Source organism: Octodon degus, unplaced genomic scaffold, assembly GCF_000260255.1.
Source record: "Octodon degus isolate 3935 unplaced genomic scaffold, OctDeg1.0 scaffold00176, whole genome shotgun sequence".
Classification (NCBI taxonomy): domain Eukaryota; kingdom Metazoa; phylum Chordata; class Mammalia; order Rodentia; family Octodontidae; genus Octodon; species Octodon degus.
The window spans coordinates 207,213-221,211 of NW_004524752.1; the positions used below are offsets into that span (position 1 = coordinate 207,213).

Sequence of the window (13,999 nt, forward strand, 5' to 3'; positions counted from 1 at the left end):
ATGAGCAGCTTTGCTTCACCAGCTCTTTCCACCATGTTCCTGCCTCAGAACCAGCTGATTATGGGCTGAAGTACCTGAAGCTATGAGGCAAATTAAACCTCTCCTCCTTTGGAGGAGCGAATAGTATTTTGTACCAGCAACAAGGCAGATCACTAATACGCTATCTGTCATCTATCCATCCATCCATCCACCCATCCATCCTTCCACCCATTCATCCATCCATCCCTCAATCCCTCCAGTTTTCTTTCTCTTGGAATCTTCTGACTCCTTCCCCTCCTAGGACTGGGTTATTTTGGTTGTGTTTCTGTTGTTTATTTGCTTTCTTTCCTCCATCTGGCAGACTCTGCTTTCTCACTGCCAGAGGCTCTCTAGTGAGGAGAGGCGGCTCCTTCTCTACTTTTTTCCTCTTAAACATTAAGCACTAATGTGTTCCTGTGACAGACAATATTGTACAAGAGAGCAAAGATAGTGACTCATCAATCAGAGAGATGAAAGAAAAACCATTATCTGGAAGTAAGATCTTCTCAGGAAAGGAAGGGAGCCCAACAAATTATTTAAGACTGAGTTCAACATTCATTTTTGATGTGTGTGTGTGTGTGTGTGTGTGTGTGTGTGTTTAACTCTTAGGGAGATATTTAGACCTTATATTTCACTAAAAGGCAAAACCTATGTAATTTCTGATTATGATTCTCAACAGTCTTCTATATTTCTGCCTTGTTTATTAGTACCCGTTGTCTTTTAATGTCCTTAATTTTACACTGTTGCCATAACAAATTGCTGGACACAGAGTGATTTAAACAGCACGGATTTATTGTCTCACAATTCTGTATGTTGGCAATCTCATTGGATTACATTGGGCTAAAATTAAAGTGGAGACTAGTCTGTGTTCCTTTCTGACTGCTCAGGGAAGGGTGTGTTTCTTGGTTATTTTGGTTGTGGGGTTGTATTTGAGCCCTCGTGGCTGCAGGACTGAGGTCTTACGGCCTTGATGGATGTCAGCTGAGGTTCAGCTTCCAGCAGCAACATTCTCCTCGGTTCTACCCGCCGTCAGCATTTCAAAGTCAGCAAACAAGAGTCAAGTCTCTCTCCTGCTTCTGCTCCTTAGGTATTATCTCTAATCCTTTCTTCTGCATTTCTTTTCCACTTTGAAGGATGAATATTATTAGAATGGGCCTGGCCAGAAAACCCCAGAATAATCTTCCCATCTCAAGGTCTTTAACTAAAACTGCAAAGTCCCTTTTGCAGCGGATGAATGGACAGGCTTCAGGGAGTTGTGTGTGGGCGTCTTTGGGGGTCACAGCTGGGTTGACCACTCTCTACCTGCCCTCTTGCTGTCTTGCCTTCCCAAATCCTCTCATTCCTTGCTCTTCTGATTTTCCTTTCCTTCCTTCTTCCCCATGTCCTTTACCCCTCATTCTTTTATTTCTTCCTTAAAAGTAAAGGTGCTTTATTTCTGGGATGGATTCTACTCTGTGTCAGTCACTTCAGGAAATACTAGCAACAAAAGTATGTTTCTGTCCTCAAATAGCTCACTACCATTAGATAGGAGAATTCATTTCAATTAAAAGAAAAAACAAGACAAGGTGTTAGTACAGTATTGTCACATGTAGTCTTGTTCATTTCCTTCTTACTGCTCATTTCCCATCCAAATAAGGATTGAATGTTCTAGCTGAAAACCACCCCTAGAACTAATAAGGGATTTTCTCAACAATAGAGGGTCCTCCACACCTTACAGCCACAGAAGACTACGCATAGACAGTTTAGAAAATACTTGTTGTACCCATCTCTGACAAAACTAAACAAAAAAGGGGGATACAAATGAAGGACCATTTTGTAGTGAGAAAAAAATATATATATATATATATACACATATATCTGTATATGCAAAATAAGATAGATATACAGCTACTTTCTCTTAGTTCAGCGAGAAGAAAGATTTGTACTAATATTGTTTAGACAAGATACATCTGCATCTTGTCCTATGAATAACTATCACGAAGACAACAATATACAACGTATTAATTATTGCTCCTGTCCTACTAACCTGTTTTGAAACTGTCTCATTGCTATATCTCGATAAAATTAATTAAAAAAAAGAAAATATCTGTTTTTGTAAGTCTGTGGAGAAGTCACAGACCTTGCCGCAGCCTGCTCTTCCAGTTCCTCCTCACCAAGGAAATGGTGGGACTCCTTGCCAGGGACAGGTAAGGTTTCTGCTCTCTCAGCTTTGGTCTTCTGTCTTCTGCATCTTCCTTGCCCAGTTGGTGCCCAGACAACAATTTCTTTTGCCTTATTCTTCAGGAACAACCTCATTCTAATTCTGTTTTCCTCCAGCGTAAAACCTTCTTGCTTTCTCAGCCTAACTTTTCAATTCGGTTTGCTCTAGCAGTCTTTGCACACATGAGGTCCTTACTTGGAGCTGGAGATACAGACATGAGCAAGTGACCCCGTTCTTGAAAGCAGGATTTGCATTTCATTTGTCATAGGAGCCACTTTTGCTACTATGACAGCTTAGACATCCACTCCCATTTTGCTATTTGTCCCTTTTTCCTTTCATTCCTCTAAGTCAAGCCTTCTCCACCTGCTTGCTTAATGTATGCTTGTGTATGCTGAGGTACTTCTTTCCTTGGCCTTTGGGCAGCTTGGCAGGACCTTAGCTCTCACCCTGTACTCTAATGGCCCATACAGAGTTATTTTCTATCTGAACCATGGTATAAAAACCCAATGTGCGGGGCAGCCAGATAGCTCAGCAGATTAAAGTGCCTGTTTAGGCAGACACAGGGGCTGGAGATTTGATCCCCAGCCTGTTGTGCTGGCCCCGCCCCCGGGGTGCACTGAGATGGCAATTGAGACTGGGCATGGTGGCACATGCCTGTAATCCCAGTGCTTGGGAGGCTGAAAACAGGAGGATCACTACAAGTTCTATCTGTGTAGTGAGACCCTGTAGACCCTGTACTAAATACATTAAAAAAAAATCCAACAGGCAATAGTCTAGACTTTGTTAAGTGTAGCCCTGAGACCAGTAACATCAGCATCCCTGGAAATATGTTAGAAATGTAGATCTAGGGCTGGGGAGATAGCTCTGTGGCATAAGCACCTGCCTGGCAAGTGCAAGGTCCTGAGTTTGATCCCCAGTACCACATGTCATGTGCGCATTGCTGGCCCCAACACCGGGCGTGGTGGCGCATGCCTGTAATCCCAGCACTGGGGAGGCTGAGACAGGAGGATCACTATGAGTTCAAACTGTGTAAGAGACCCTGTATCAATTAAAAAAAAAAAAAAGAAAGAAATGCAAATCTAAGACCTCAGACCTGACTCTAGATCTGTGGAATTGGAAACTCTAGGGTCTGGGCTCTTGCAATGTGTGTGTGTGTGTGTGTGTGTGTGTGTGTGTGTGTGTGTGTGTTACAGAGGACTGAACTCAGGGTCTTCACAATGAGCTACCTTCTTTTTTATTCTTTATTTTTGAGGTAGAGGCTCACTAAGTTGCTAAAGTGCATATGCTGGGCCTGACCCTATAATCCTCCTGCCTCAGTCTACCATTGTGCTGGGATTACAGGTGCGCACCATCAGGCCTGAATCTCAATTTTTTTTTTAAAGCAGGTTTTAACACCTGCCTTAGAGGATTCCCATTCTCTTTATGTTCGAGACCCTTTGCTCTAAGCCAGGTTCTCAATGCCAAAATTCAAGTTTGCCAGTCTTCATCTCGGAGTCTCACCCATGTGACTTTTATGCAGTGCTCCACTCTTTTTCCAGCTAATCTTCCCTGGATTCTAATACTTCATGCTGTCTGTAACAGTTGCTACATTGCATTAACTTGGGAAGTATAGAAATTTACCAAGTAATTCAGCAGGGGACCAGGACCCTCACTTTGTAACCATCCCGAGCCCATTCTTAAGAGGAATGCAACAGGAAGGCCTAGAGATATTATGAGTGCTACACCCACCCTGCCCTGCGAGGCCTATGAGCCTGCAAACAATATAAGGGAGGAAAGGGGCCGGGGAGATGGCTCAGTACCATAAGCGCTTACCTGGAAAGTGCAAGGGCCTGAGTTCAATCCCCGGTTCTGAAAAAAAAAAAAAGAAAAAAGAAAAAAAGAAAAGAAAAGAATATAAGGGAGGAAAAGAGGCCTACTTTCCTCCTTTTTGCTCTTGTTGCCTTTCCTGTCCTCTGCTGCCTTGAATTGTGGCTCCCTGGCCAGGCCTCCCTGTCTTGGAGCCAGCTGACTACCAACTGAAACGTCTACCAATCGTGAGCTAAATAAACCTTTCCTTCCTTAATTTTGAGCATCAGGTGTTCTGTCTCAGCAATGAGAAAAAACGTGCCAACACACTGTTTCTCCTACTTTCTTTCCACTTGGTAGGTTGTCAGCATCTTTGTTTATTTTTTTGTTAGCATCTTTGCTTGTTTTTTTTTTCTCTTGTCCTCTTTTAAATATTGCCACTCCTCAAGGTTGTCCTCAGCCCCCTCTTTTCTTAGTCTTGAGTGATTTCATCTACTTCCATCATCGCCTATTTTTAGGTACAGTGCTCCATGCAGTCCTGTATTTCTGTCTTCTCTCCATCTCCTGCCCTGAGATAGCAAGAGTTCAACCAACCCCAAAGCAAAGACACCACAGGTTTTCTTTCATCAGCTCAAAGCTCCTCCTACCGTTAGGTCTTTTCCCCTGAAACTGGATCTCAAATGACAGATCTCAATTCTTAACTTGCATTCTTAACTCATCCCAGCCTTCTGATCAGATCAGGTGCTGCTGATTCAGCCTGCCCAGCTCTCTATACTATGTCCTTTCTTCTCAAACCCCTGACCTTGTATGGATCTCATGCATTCTTGCTGTTGAATCTGTAGTAACCTTTACTGGCACTCACTTTCCTCCAGTTCTTGAACTCTCACTGTCTTCTTGAAAGGTAGGTCTGAGGATGAAAATAATTTGATGAAAATAATTGTTGAACTGAAGCATCCACTGTGGCCTCCTGTCCCACTTGACTTTCTGCTCCTGGTCCCCTACCATGAACACTCACAGTTCTCTACACACAGCAAGCACCTCTAGACTCTGCAGTCAGGCGCCTCTGGACCCAAGCTGTTCCTCAGCCTTGAATCCCAATCTGCGCTGTTTGTCAAAATCCTCCCAAAGAAGTCACTGTGTGAGTCGGACGGCGCCTTCCACAAGAAGGCGTCTCTGACTTCCCAGCTGGAGCTGAGTCTCTTCTCCTCTGCCCCCACCCTGCAATTCCAAGCTGCTCTTAGAGAATTGAGCTCACTTGTTCATGTACTAGAGCCAGTCTCTCCCTCCTCTGTACCATCTGGCCTGACAAGATTGTCTTTGACATCTTTGCATCATTAAGCACATAGTAGGTCCCCAAAAGTTGCTTGCTGAATTGACTCGAGTTTTAGGCACTGCTGCAGAGAAACAGGGATATGAATTTGTACAGAGGCAAAGTCCTCTGAGAGGGTCATCCCTGAAGGGGTCACCTCCGGGTCACCGCTGTTCAGGATGCCAAGAGAAAGGCCTGATGAAGAGCAGCAGCTTGCAGTGGGGAAGGATTACTCCTCAGAACTCGGTCTTGCTTTGGTCCCCTCCACATGCTGCCTGCTCCCTCTCTAGAAGGCCTGTATTTGACATCTCGTTTTCTTCATCAGCCGTGCTGTGTAGGGCTCCCCAGCTGCAGCATCTTCAGTCAGCTCTGGCTTCCACTGTTTGTTTATTTCCCTGGCAGCCTCATCCTCTGGTTGTGGTTGTACATAGAGCTGGGGACTGTCAGCCTGGGCCTGAGCAGTGACTTTAGAATCTATGCAAAGGGTTACCGCATGGGCTCAGAAGTGACTCCGGGCACTGGCCCAAGCTGTCCAGGTTTTGTTCCTGACCATCCAAGTGGAACTTTACAGGCAGAAGTGGCACATGGCACCGCTCCCTCCATCTCCTGCTGATCTTCTCTCTCGCTGTCCTTCTTGCCACCACAACCCCTGAGTTCTAAGTTGGGCAGGTGACACAGGGGCACTAAGGTTTGCTTCAGCAGAGGGTGACAAGTGAATTTCTTGCATAATATTCATTCTTGCTTAATTTTTTTCTCTTTTTTGAGAAAGTTGGTATTTTGCTTGATATAAAATGCTTAGCTATTCCACACTCTAGGCCAAAGCAGCTTTGCAGGTGATTGAAGGAGAGAGACAGCCTTGAAGCCAGGCCAAGAATGTGGGGCTTTGTCTTCTCCCTTTCCCTGTCTCATAAAGCAAGTGCTTCTGGCCTGGTCTGATTTTGAGCAAAAGCAGATCATCCTTTGTCCCCCTTCCCTGTCACCTGGCCTCACCTTAGTCCCAGTGGCCTCCTGCCCCTCCCCCACCCTCTGTTCCCCCCTTTGTGCTCTCCTTCCCCCTAGATTCCAGACATCCACTGGCCCCTCTGAAGCAGCTGCCATGAATGAGCTGCCAGCAGGAGAGCCACACAGGCAGTGCCATCCTGCCGGAGCCTGCGGTCCTCCCCCGACTGCGTGGCAGTGCGCATCATCTGTCAGAATGCCCCCTCCCCTCCCTCCGCCTCCCCGCCCCCTCCCCGCTGCCTGCTTGCTCTTTCCCTTTTCATGAGATGCAAAGCCTGGTGCGGAGCAGAGCCAGCAGGAGCAGCATGGTGCAGCCGCTCTTCTAGGGGGCTGTGGCGAGGTGGGCCTCCAGCCGCCACCCTGTCCCATGCACCAGGAGGTGGCTGACTGTTACTCAGAGCCTCTCCAAGCCATGCTCAGCTGGGGCCCACGCCAGTTACATCTTCCTAGCTGTGCTGCCCTTCACCAGACAGGTAAGGGAGAGTGCTGCTTCCATCAGGCCTGCTTGTGGGGCCTGCTTGGTGGGTTCCTGTGCCGACCAGCCAAGCCTGGAGTCTTTCTGGGAGCTGCATGGCACCTTGAGGCAGAGAGGGACTGTCCTCCTGCCATCAACCCCATGCATCCTCTAGCCAAATTCCCCAGAGCAGGATAAGCCTGCTGACTTTGTCCAAAGCAAGCTGCAGGAAGGTACCCATCCTTCAGGTGTAGTTACTAAGCTGGGAATAATCTTTTTGTTATTGTTTTCTACCATCCTGGATCCCAAGTCCTCAGTTGCTCTGAGACTTGCTTTCTGGTTCAAAGGGATCCCATTTGTATGCTCCGATCCCTTAGGGGCTCTGACAGTAGTGTGGGCTGATATGTGGACTATGATATTGTCTCTTTATTTTTAGTCTCATTCATGTCTTGTTCCACTGTTGTTTGTGAATGGGTCACCGGCACAGCAGTCTGGTGGTACACAGCATCTGTCTTGGTTCCAGACAGCATGCAGGTCTCCAGTGCTGCCAGTGACGAACAGTCATGTCACATTCTGATGCAGCAGACTCTCCATCAAAACAAGTTGAGGGAGATTAGGGTGCACTGGAGGTCACCAATTTCTAAGCAGCAAGCTGAGGACACGGTGTCCACCTACAGGGAATGATGAGTCCTTGGCATGTCTAGCTTGTGAGTTCCTTGGAATGTGAAGGAGGAGGATCACTCTTTTTGTGTGTATGTGCGCATTAGAGCTACTTGGTCTCAATCCATTGTTTGGAAACCTTATAGGTCCTTGCCTCAGGATGCTTACAGTCTACTGACACACTGAAGAAAAGTTTAACCCATTCTGCACTTTGGGTTGATTTTGGATTGCTTGTTCCTACAGATTTGGGAAACTTTAGGATTTTCTTGGAGGATGGATGGATGGATGAGGTGTTGGAAAGTAAGAGTCAGGTAAATGTATTTATGAGAACTTATTAATCCTTGGGAAAAGTTAAACATTCTGAACACCCAATGTAATATTATGCTGAGGATGGCTGTTGTTGTACTCTTGGGAAGGACAGGTCCATAAGCAGTCAATAATCTAGCTTTTATTAGCTGTCTTCTCTATGCTCATCAATAGAGTAGGTTTCCTGGAAGCAGTTGGTGTTATGGTTGGAAGGCCAATGGGAGTGGAGTAGAGTATGTACAACATGGTCCATGTCTCACCATGGCCAGGCTAAGGTGAGCTGCTCCTGGGTATCAAACTCTCCTTTTTAGAGAAAACTTTCACACAGTTCCTCACACAAAGAAACCTGAAGATTAACTCATACTCTTTGTTGAGCTGAATTAAATCTGCTCATGAGCCTAAGACCTTACTCTCATTGGTCAGTGAGGTCCAACCAGGAGAATATGGTTTCTTAGCCACATTAGCCTGTCACAACTGTAGGTGACCTCAGGGGACAAATGAGGGGGTGGATGGATGGCTGAGCAAAACCCATTTTCCTTGCATGAAGACAACCTCTACTAACGTAGATCTCTGTGATGGCGCAGCAGTGGGAGTGGCAGCACCAGCAGCAGAGATGTGGAGTGATGGAGAGCACTGGAGGTCCTGAGTTCAAGACTTACTGAGGCCATTCACTGAATGACCCAGGGCCCTTTGTGTGGGGTCATGGAGCACCTCTACTTTGGTAATCTGGAAAACGGGAGCACTAAAAAGTGCCCTACTTACTTTCAAAGGTGTTTGTAAGGTTCAACTGCAGGAGTAGTGCTAGCTTCTCGTGATCCAGATGGACTGAGGAATTTTGCTTGGCACTTTCCCTAAATTATGCCATTTAATCCTCCCAACTTCTCAGGACATAGTGGCCATAGAGGCTGAAGGAGGCTCAGGTTCAGCAAGAGACATGAAAGAACTCTGTAAGGCGTGACTGTGCTATAAAAATGTAAGTTGCGTTATGTGTGCTGACTTCGTGGCTCGGAGCACTTTCTGGATCAATCCTATTTCGGGCTCTCTGCTTTGCGCTTTCTCATTTCCTCTTTCTAGAGACAGCTCCATCGCTGGCGATGCTAGAAACACTCCTTTGCTTTCCCTTCTGTTACTTGTGCTTTAGGACATTTTCCACTATCCTGAAATGTTGTCATTCTCATCAGGACTTTTGTCAACATTCTCTGTATACAATTTCAAAGGCTTTTGAGTTCTTCTATAATAGGTCCCAGGAAGAGACTGCATTGGGAAAGCCGAGTGGTTTAAGATTATTTCCTACCAGGGCCTTGCCTGCTAAGAAGAAGTGTCAGGGAGAATTTACTCAGTGTCTCTGTGCATCAGATCACACCCACAGGCCCTCATCTCTCCTCCCACCCCCAGTGCAGACATTAATGTGCACCTGCCATATGCCCAAATGCAAGGTGCCTCACCAAGTGCTCTCATCTCCCGCAGCGCTTTGTGGATTTAAAACCAGTTTCCAGTGGGGGAACTGTCCAGGGTCCCTGTCTGTGCCACGCTATTTCCCATTTCTGTGGCTAAATGCCACTCGTGGCTAGGGTAGCTGTGGAGTCTCTCTTCTTTCTGCCTGAGTTGGGTGGCTGGCTAGAAGGCAGCAGGAAGGGGGATGTGACAGCCTTTGCTTGGAGTCATTAAAAATGGAAGATTAGAGGGAGCTTATTTTATATTCAGCGGGGGTGGGGGGAGCAGGAAGCTGAAGCCACTTTCTGCCCACAGCTGTGGACCCCGATGGCACATGTGTTGCTTGTATTACTAAGAAGGGGAGGAGATTGATAACTAGTACCCTGGCATGCAGAGGTAGCAGGAAGGAGCCACAGTTCAATCTCTCGCTTACCACCCAGCTCCAATGCCCTGCAAGCCGGGCCTTCCTGTTACCCCCTCTCCTGCAGCCACCCTCTCCACCCCCTTTTGTGCTGGGTCTCTGCCTTCTCTGCCTCTCCTGCTCTTTGTGTTTTCCTAAGGCTGAATGATTTACTATCACTGTTTACTTCTCATCTCTGTGGCTCCTTAGCCAGGGGCGCCGGAAGTTGGCATTATCTTAGTAATTCTGCCTTTGGAGATGAGAAAGCAAGGTCCTAAGTTAGGGTGAGCCTGCCGCGCAGGAGCAGAGGTAGAGCTGAATCCTTGTCTCTGGCCCTGAGGCCCCTGCCATTTCTATGCCTCTGTTGTGGCCACATCCTACTCCACACCCAAACATGATCTACCTTGCCTTCCTGCTGGCCGGCTCAGGTTAGCTCAGCAGATGTTTCTGAGCCTTTTCTTGGTGGCAGACACTGCTAAGTTTTGGAAATGTAGAGGTGAAAAGTGCATCCATTGCTTCAGTAACGTACAGAGGAAATGTACGGTGCCCATGGCTGGAACCTGCCAGCACTTGGCGCTCAAATACACTGAAATATTAGTTGAACGAGCAAATGAAGACTGAATAAATAAGCAGAGTGCCTGGGACTTTGAGGGACTTAGGGTCTGGCTAGGTGGAGTGAGTTATGGGTACCTCCTTGTACCAAGTGCTGTGTTAAAATAAGCCTAGGCGCCTCGGGGAGCTCACAAGGCTCTTTCCACAAGGGTATTCAGGAGAGGCTTCTTGGAGGAAGTGGTCCTGAGTGGATCTTGAAGAACAAATAGGGCTTAATAAGGTCAAGAGCATTCTAGGCAGAAGTGATGGAGCAGGGAGGCCTGTTACACATGCTTTAGATGGCGAATGGTACAGAACTGTTGGGTAGAGAAGCTGAAGACAGCAGATTGGCAGGTGGCTCTCAGAAGACAGCACCCCCTGCATTCAGTGTTTGTTCAGGGCCTATATTATGCTTAGGCCAGTGGGGCTGGGAGGTTGTGAGGAGGGAGTACAGCCATCCCTGTGATCTGAGTGGGGATTACAGCTGCAGGTGCAGATGGACTTTTGCACGCAGACACCACAGAGATGGGAGACAGGGAGGACATCAACTGGCACGCAGGAATGGGGATGCTGAGGACACGAGTCAGGGCAGTGGTAGAAGGGATGGAAGGGAGGAGACGGATTTGAAAACTTTGAAAGAGATTTAATCAGCATGATTTGGTAATTGGTGGAAGTGAGGAAACGAGAGAGAAGGAGTCTCCTCAAATTACTTCTCTATTTCTGGCTTGAGTTACTCAGTGGCTGGTGCTGTTGGAAACTGGTATCAGCAGTTTTGGAGGAAGCCAAGGGGTGTGTGTGTGTGTGTGTGTGTGTGTGTGTGTGTGTGTGTAAAATGGGTGGGTAGAGTGGGGATGATGGATAAAATGGGTCAGGAAAACAAGGGGATATTATGTGCTTAGTCTTTTGATTTGCATTCGTTGTGACTTTGGATTATTTGAAGGGAGTATGTTCAGTAACGCACAAGCTGTAGGCATACACACAATTGGGTAAGGAACCCGAGCTGGAGAAATGGTTGGTGTGCTATGGCCACAGATGAGATTGTTCAGGCAGCGTGCAAAGAGAGACCAGCAGGGAGCCACAGGTAGGAGGGGAAATCCCAGCTCTTAAGGGGTTAGCAGAGGAGGTGGAGCCAGCAAGGAACCAGAGGAGAAGCATTCAGAGTGCAGCGCCCGGGGAGCTCAAGGGAGTGGAGATGCAATAAATGAACGGCCACAGCAGGAAACACAGCAGCGAGCTCTGTAGTGGCAAGGAGTGCACTGTCCATTTGACCTCAATGTCGAGGTCGCTGTTGCAGGGCAGCGATGAGTTGTAAGCTAGATTGCAAATGATTGTGGAGGGATCAGAAAGGAGGAAACAGAGCAGACCTTTTGCAGGAAACAAAAGGGGGACACCCAAGAATACGCTTTTTTTTTTTAAACAGAAGAGGCTTGATTATTCTTATTGCTAAGTATAGAATAACACTGGGGAAGAAAAGAATACAGACAGAGCAGGGCTCAAGTGAAGACAGAAGGCTCAAAGCCACGGGAGGAGGGGCTGAACAGGTACATCTGAGAGCCATGGGAAGGAAGGTTGTGTGTACAACTGTGGTAGATTGGTTGGGTTCAAGTAGGGAACTGAGTTCCAGGCACTTGGGACCTTAGGCTGCTTGTCTTGGGGAGCTAGGAGCCCGGTTTGGGGAGGGTGGTACGTGCCACTCCAGCTCTCTCCTCCACACTCCACCTCTGTGCGCTTCAGCTGCCTTCCCAGGAACTGTGACCCAAGCAGAAATGTAGAAGGGCTGGGCAGAGAAGCAAACAGGCAGTCGCACGTGCCTTCCTCCAGCGTGAACTCGTGGCTTGGACTTGGCGAGTATAGACCGGCTGCTCTGAAATAGAGGCAGGGTGAGGGTGGGGACCATTCAAGAGCCACAAGTTTGGAATATTGACTGTCTATCTAAGAGAGGTAGCTTTGGTGAAATCTTTACAGTTTAATTTCTGTAGTTGTTATCTAAGCATCATCTACCTAACCTATAAGTTTTAGCATCTGCCTGCTCCCACGGAGGCAAATTACGGCTTTTAGTTTTGTTTTATCTTTTCTTGAAAACAGGCTTATTCGTAGGGGAAGAAACTTGCAGTGAAAGGGCCATGGGAAATCCACAAAAATCTCCTCTTCCTGTTTTTCACTTTGCTTGTACTAATAATTTATACTGTAAGTTCACTGTACTGAAGTAACACTTTGTCACTGGTCGCACTAGTCTTAAACCTTTTGTCATGCACAACTTTAAATATATACAACTCAAGAGAACAGAACCACGACCCCCATCTACCAACTCCATAGTCCCTGTCTCCACTTTCCCCTCTAGGAGATATAAAAGCAATTCCCAGATTGAAAATCATCTCAACCACAAGCATTTTAGAGTGAAACTAGAAATAATAAAGTCTCCTAAGGGGAAGAGGCTTCATTGTTAATATCACACTAAACATTTAACAGTAATTTTCTAAGATCATTTAATATCCAACCAGTGCTCTAAAATCTTCCTCATTGTCTCAGCACATTTGTATAGTTTTCAGTTTGAATCAGGACCCAGCATAAAGCCCATACATTACATTTAGTTGACTTTTTTTTTAAACATTGATGATCGTTGTCAGTGAGGGCAAGAAAGTAGAGTGAGGAAGAGAGAGCTGGGGTGGCATATACAATACCAAATGTCTTTTGATTTTGTGTCATTTTCCCCAGGTTGGTTGTGCCATTTAATCTTAGGATCCTGGAGGAACAGTTACAGGTTTGGCTACCAGTGCCTCTAAAATTGAACTTTAAAATTTCTTTGTACATGGCCTTAGGAGGGGAAATACCAAGACAGTGAATAAAGAAAAAAGAGAAAGTAAAAAAAGCCTATGGTTGGTAGCAAGACCAATGAAGGCTCAAAAGGAACAAAGATAATGAGACAGGTGACTAAGAGTTGGGTAACCCCAGGTACAGAGAAGCTCAAAAACCCACATAATGTGTTATCTACCACATCTTGCATCATCTTGGCAAGTAGGTAAAAACGAAACTTTAAATAACATTCTATTTAGACAGCACCCTTTCCCCAAATAACACATCAAGTAGCCAGGCAAACATTATCTAAAGAATCTCTATGTCAAGTAGAGGAACAGTGGAAATTCTAATTTCCATTTAAGCAATGGTGAGACACAGTTGAGAAAACCAATAACAGTGAGGAAAGTGGTTCACACTTAAGAGGCATTGATCAGGCTGGGGAGATAGCTCGGCAGAACTAAACACCTGCCTGGAAAGCTCAAGGACCCAAGTTCGATCCCTGGTACCACATGCCGTGCCAGCCCCAGAATCCCGAGAATGCTGTGCCAGACACCAAAACTGGGCATGGTGGTACATGCCTGTAATCCCAGTGCTGGGGGAGGCTGAGACAGGAGGATCATTATGAATCCAAGCTGTGTAGTGAGACCCTGTACCAAATAAATGAATAAATAAAATTATCACTTGTCACATATCATGATAAACACTATATTACCTTATCAAATTAACACTTACAGTAAGCTTATGATGTCAGTACAGTTACTACCAGTATCTTCACCTTACCCATGATAGACACAGGGCTCATAGAAAGCAAATAACAGATCTAGAAAATTATGGAGCTGGCATTACAACTCAGAGCTGTGAAATTCCCTGGACTTCCCCTCACCCTAGGTCTGTCTGTCTACTCTCCACTAAATGAATAATCTCTTTTTCTTCCCTCCTTCTTTTCTTCCTTCCTTCCTTTCTTTCTCTCCTTTTCCTCTCTTCTTCCTCTTCTTCTTCCCCCTCCCCTTTGTCCTCCTCCTCCTCCTCCTCCTCCTCCTCCTCCTC

At 46.3% G+C, this 13,999-nt stretch overlaps 1 protein-coding gene across 1 annotated transcript in view; it reads left to right on the top strand.

Moving 5' to 3' along the window:
- The first annotated feature begins 1,005 nt into the window (after positions 1–1,005).
- Rgs8 (regulator of G protein signaling 8) overlaps positions 1,006–13,999 on the top strand; it is a 50,224-nt gene continuing 37,230 nt past the window's right edge. Inside the window, exon 1 of the mRNA XM_023703630.1 lies at positions 1,006–1,105. The gene's annotated coding sequence lies outside the window, so the exon portion shown is untranslated. The remainder of the gene's footprint in view (positions 1,106–13,999) is intronic.